The sequence below is a fragment of the Bombina bombina genome, chromosome 3, assembly GCF_027579735.1.
Source record: "Bombina bombina isolate aBomBom1 chromosome 3, aBomBom1.pri, whole genome shotgun sequence".
Taxonomy (NCBI): Eukaryota; Metazoa; Chordata; class Amphibia; order Anura; family Bombinatoridae; genus Bombina; species Bombina bombina.
Genome location: NC_069501.1, coordinates 971,638,445 through 971,644,444, shown reverse-complemented (window position 1 = coordinate 971,644,444; position 6,000 = coordinate 971,638,445).

Genomic DNA, 6,000 nt, shown 5'->3' with positions numbered 1-6,000 from the left:
TAGAGTAGTGCCAGGCCAGCAAAATGATGTAAGAGGAATAAACTGAAAAAGGGTACAGTTTAAGTACAGTTCTTAAGATATAGTTAATAAATGATGTCTATGGCTGTGTTGGGGATAAGTGGTGCTGCGATCAGGCAGATCACTGGATCAATGTCTCATGTACTTGAGCTGGTAAAGCGCTGTGCTGTGTCGTAGGTTTTATATAGCCTTGATAAGCCTGATAGTAAGGGCATAGTTATTTTGCTCAAAAAATCATCAGAATGATTGCCAAAGTAGTAGGTCATGAAAATTCATTAGCGTAGTCATTTGTAAGGATGTTTTATTCTTACCGCCTCAGTAGCATTGCGTTGTGAAGCTGTAGTGTTTGGCTTAGTTCAAAGGTCTTCTATATTAAGTAGCGAGGCTTTAGCCGGCAGTGCTCAAGAAGGGCTGCCTGGAGTCTTGTAGGCAGCAGTGGGCTATGGCGCTCCAAGAATTGCAGGAGCTGCGTGTACTGGGAGCAGCCTCCGGAACAGGATTCAAACGCGGTCTAGGCCGCTATCTGTGTGTCGAGTGTGAGGCGCTTCAAAGCTGAAAGATTTTGGGCTGGGAGGCTCCGGTAACATATCAGCCTCTTATATGGTCTGATGGAGTTTTTTGTCCTCACTGTGTATCAAGCTCTAGTGTGGTGTGGCCATCTTGGACGCCCGCACGCTCTGCCCCCCCCCCCTCCCCACTCACAGATATTTTTAACAATTTTGTTAGGGACATGTGAGGAGCCTCCTGAGGTGTCAATCAATGGTTCTAAAGGAACATTAAAATCGCCTCCTACGACCAACACCCCCTTTAGATTTTGAAGAATCCAGTTAACCAATTGCTTAAAAAACTTCAAGAGACTTTTTAATTTATTTTTTTGATCAAATTCTGATCTCTTGGAATCGTCTTTTGAAAATCACTGGTTCTAAAGGAACATTAAAATCTCCTCCTAAGACCAACACCCCCTTTAGATATGAAAGAATCATGCTAACAAATTGCTTGAAAAACCCTGCGCCTATGTAAGTTACTCACTTGCTACCTATCACTGCCCAAGTATAGGTGTTACTTAGTGTTCTCCTGGGTATTATTATTGCTGTTTCCTGGACTGTTATATTGTTGCTGACCTCTGCTTGCCTGACCACTCTGCCTGTTAACCCCTAAACTGCTGGATTGATTTACTGCTGATGAACTCTGCTTGTGTGACCACTCTACCTGTTAACCCCTAAACTGCTGCATTGATTTATTGCTGCTGAACTCTGCTTGTCTGGCCACTCTGCCTGTTTGCCCCTGGACTGCTGGATTGATATACTATTGCTGAAGACTACTGGCCGAGTTTGGTCTGATAGTGGAATATCCCACGAGCATTACATTATACTTGGGCCATGGTGCCAAATGAGGTAGCAAGAGCAGTGTATCTTCAAGGACAGATGTTGGGAACCCATACCACACAGTTGCAGAGTGTGGATTCCAAACTAGAGGCTATAACCGCTCAACTCTGTGCACTAGTTGCAGCAAGGAATACCGCTCCTGTTGTTGTACCACCAGTCTCCCCTCCTAGTACTGAGGATTCTTCCCCTGCTTCTGGAATCATTCCCCGGATACCATTGGCTGACATATGTGAAGTTACTTTTGATTGTAGGGGTTTCCCTAACCAGTGCCGGTTGCACTTCCATAACGATCCTCACACCTTTCAGTCTCACCAATCAAGGGTCACCTTTATCATTTCCTTACTGAAAGACAAGGTCCCAGCCTGGGTCTCTCCCCTTTTGGAAGAGAATGCTCCACTCCTGCATGATGATGATCTCTTCTGTGTTTGGGATTTCTGGCCGTACTTCTGCTGCAAAATTTTCTCTCCTGGATTTCCGCCAGGGCAATAAAACTGTGGCACAATTTTCCATCGAGTTTTGCACCTTGGCATTTGAAACCACTTGAGATGGCAGTGCTCTCAAGGCAGTCTTTAGGAGGGGTCTGCATGAACGCATCAAAGATGAACTCACTTATCGTGATGTTCCTTCTTCTTTGGATGACTTTATAACACTTTGTATTAGTCTGGACTCTCGCTTCCAGGATGGTCCTTCCCTCCCATCCTTCTATTCGTCTGGTTTCTGCAGTATCCTCTACCCCTTCAACAGCTCCAGTTAGCCCAGTGGAGGAACCCATGGATCTCTCCTCCTTCAAACCCTCAGAGTCTGAAAGACAGAGAAGAAGCTTTTATTGTGGATCCAACACCCACCAACTAAAGCATTGTGACATTTGGCCGGGAAAAAAGGCAATGCTTAGGGGATAATACTGGGGTACCTCTAAGCATGATAACTACTAAATCCTCTCACTCTTTTCAGATTCTGGTACCTGTTACCCTTACCTTCCTTCAGAATACTGTCCACACTCAAGCCTTCATTGATTTAGGGGCCGCTGGAAACTTTCTGGATCACCATTTTATGATTCAAGCTGGGTTGCCTCTTCTGCCTAAAAGACATTGTCTCAAAATAACCACTCCGGATGGCACTCCCCTTGGTTCAGGGTTGATCCATTTTGAGTCAGCACCCCTGACCCTGACTGTGGGAGTCTGAATAGCTGCAGTTTGAGGTCATTCATTCCCCAGCACAGCCTGTCATCCTTGGTCTTCCTTGGCTTCCTATACACAATCCACAGTTTTACTGGGCTGAAGGACAACTGGCCTCCTGGAGTACCTCCTTTTTCCATTCCTGCCTTGCTAAAGTCACACCTCTGCTCCGCATCCTCATAGCGAGTATACAGACTCCTCCAAACCTTCCCTCAGTAGATGCGGACTTTGCAGATGTGTTTGAGAAAAAAGCAGCCAACGTGCTGCCATCCCACCATCCTTATGACTGCAAAATCGACCTCTTTCCTGGAGCTCCGCTTCCTAAAGGGAGCACTTGTCCACTCTCCAAAGCTGAAACCAAATCCATGGAGGAATACATCCAAGAGAACCTAGCTAAAGGTTTCATTCGCCCTTCCTCCTCTTCTGCTGGGGCAGGCTTCTTTTTCGTCAGTAAGAAGGATGGTGGGCTCAGACCCTGCATTGACTACAGGGCCTTGAACAACATAATTATCAAGAATCGCTATCCCATTCCTTTGATCACCGAACTGTATGACTAACTCCAGAATGCTCGCTTCTTCACCAAGCTGGACTTACGTGGGGCATACAATCTGATCCATATTTTCCCAGGCCACGAATAGAAGACTGCCTTCAACACAAGATCAGGGCATTACGAATATCTCGTAATGCCCTTTGGGCTGTGTAATGCCCCTGCATTCTTCTAGGCATTTGTCAACAATGTCTTCCGTGACCTCCTCAATCGCACTGTCATCGTCTACCTGGATGACAGCCTTATTTTCTCTTCCACACTGGAGGAGCATCATAAGCACGTGAAACAGGTACTTCAACGTCTCAGAGACAATTCTTTGGTAGCCAAACTAGAAAAATGTGAGTTTGACAAAGTTCAGATCCAGTTCCTTGGTTATGTCATCTCGAAAGAAAGTTTTGCCATGGTTCCTGCTAAACTCAACATAGTTTTAGAATGGCCTCAACCTACTTCATTAAAGCAATTACAGAGATGGGGTTCTCCAATTATTACCGCAAGTTTATAAAAAAAACTTTGCTTGTCTGACCACTCTGCCTGTTAACCCCTAATCTGCTGGATTGATTTACTGCTGCTGAACTCTGCTTGTCTGACCACTTTGCCTGTTAACCCCTAATCTGCTGGATTGATTTACTGCTGCTGAACTTTGCTTGTCTGACCACTCTGCCTGTTTGCCCCTGGACTGCTGGATTGATATACTATTGCCGAACCCTGCCTGTCTGACTTCTCTGCTTGATTAAACACTATTGCTCTGGGTTGCCTCTCTGTTGCCAAACCCTGCCTGTCTGACCATCCTAGTGGTTTACCTCTGGACTGCTTTACCTTTGCCAGAGCCTGCCTGCCTGGCCATCCTAGTGGTTTACCTCTGGACTGCTTTACGGTTGCCAAACCCTGCCTACCGGACCATTCTAGTGGTTTACCTTTGAACTGCCTTTCTCTGATTCCCTGCCTGTTGCCGCCGAAGACTATCCTGCCTGTGGTGAGTGCTGCTTACCTTATCTTGCAAACTTTCTCTGCTCTGGAATATTCCCTATCATTCCGGCTCGACGTCGGAATAAGAAGACTTCTGGCCGAGTGTCGTGTTCACATCTATTTCTGATGTTGTACTTTCTGATTCTAGCAGGTTTATGTTTTGCGAGATACATATGCCAAATATAGAATGCAAAATTGCCCCACAGAGAACAAAAATTGTATTAACTATTCAAATGTGTTACGGTTATGTAGGGTCATTATTATAACAAAGTTAAACCAAAAATAAATTGTGGTAACACAACAAAATTAATTCAGAAATGTGTCCCATGTAAAACGTAAATGTAATTGAAGAAGGCAAAAAATACTACCTAAAAAAAACCACTGGTTTGAAATGATAAATCAGGAGAACTTTCGGAGGAGAATACAAAGAAGAATTCTCCTAGGCCTTTATAAATCTAACCCTTAGAGTTACTATGCAGCAGCACTGGTGTCTATATGATGTATGCACAATTGTCATAGCACTTAGGGCTCGATTTATTAAGCCCTTCCCTCCCTTTGACTGCAGGTTCGCATAAGAGAACCTGCAGTCAGGATGCTTCCCTACCCTGTCTCCATCTCTTAGATGGAGAATTTCTCGTACGACAGTGGAGATTGACAGCTAATGCTCTCGCGTGATTGGCTGTGCGTGGGCAGGGTTGCATGCGAGTGCAAAGGAGCGCTTGCATGCTATGTTAAATTCCTGCAGCGGATTGCTGCCCGCCAGAGGAGAGCTTTGGCAGACAGGGGCGAATATCTCCGCCCCTGTCCACCATGGATTGATAAATCAAGCTTTTAGTATTAAAAGCTCTTTTGTAGTTTGTCACAGTGACCCCCCCTTTCCCCTGTAAGAAGACAACATTATTTAGCAGGCTATCAGTATAAAAGTAGTGCTGTCACTATCATTTTTTGAAAGAGCCCCATTTGTACAAACTTCATTATGATCTAGCCTCACTTATGTTTCTTGGAATTTTCTGTAGAGTTTCTGACCATTTTTGGAAATGTCTGTGTACACATACTGTAAGTGTATTGTTTGCTTGTTGTACCTAATACGGTGAAGAATTTACCTCACATACATGAGGTGTTTACATATGGATGTGCACAAAAGTACATTATATGTTCTGAAATGTTGCCTTTTTATCATTCCTTTGCAGATTCAGTCTTGCTAGTTATAAAAATAATTATTTGATACATGTATTTATTAGTACAGCTGCAATATTTATTTACATTATTTAATTTTCTGTATATGGCAAATCTGTTTGTTTAGTTATTTTCTTATTCACTCAAGTACATTTCATTGTTATCTTTTTTTTAGAAGTAAAATTTTAATATGATGGGCTTAATGGCTTATGGTATATATACTTTTATATATTGTAGTTCTTCATTAGAACTTTAAGGGATCGGAAAGGCAAAATTAAACTTGCACAACTTTTATATTCACTTTTATTTTCAAATATGCTTTGTTCTCTTAGTATACCTTGTTGAAAAGAATATGCACATATCCTACACTAGTGGGAGCTAGCTGCTGATTGGGGTTTGCACACATTTGTCTCTTGTGATTGGCCAACTAGATGTGTTCCTACAGCAAAGGATAACAAGAAAATGAAGCAAATTTGATAATAGAAGTTGGAAAGTTGTTTAAAATGAAATGTTCTATCTGAATCACAAAGAAAATGTTGGGGTTTCCTGACAATTTAAAGAAACATTGAATACTTTCTGTTGTGTCTAAAAAGAAACATTTTACACACACACACATATATATATTATTCTTGTGAAGGTGTGGCCCTGTACCTCAGTGATGATATAATAGGTGACAAATTACACTGGATTAATTGTGCACCTGGTTTTCATGCAAAAATATGTTTATTAATAA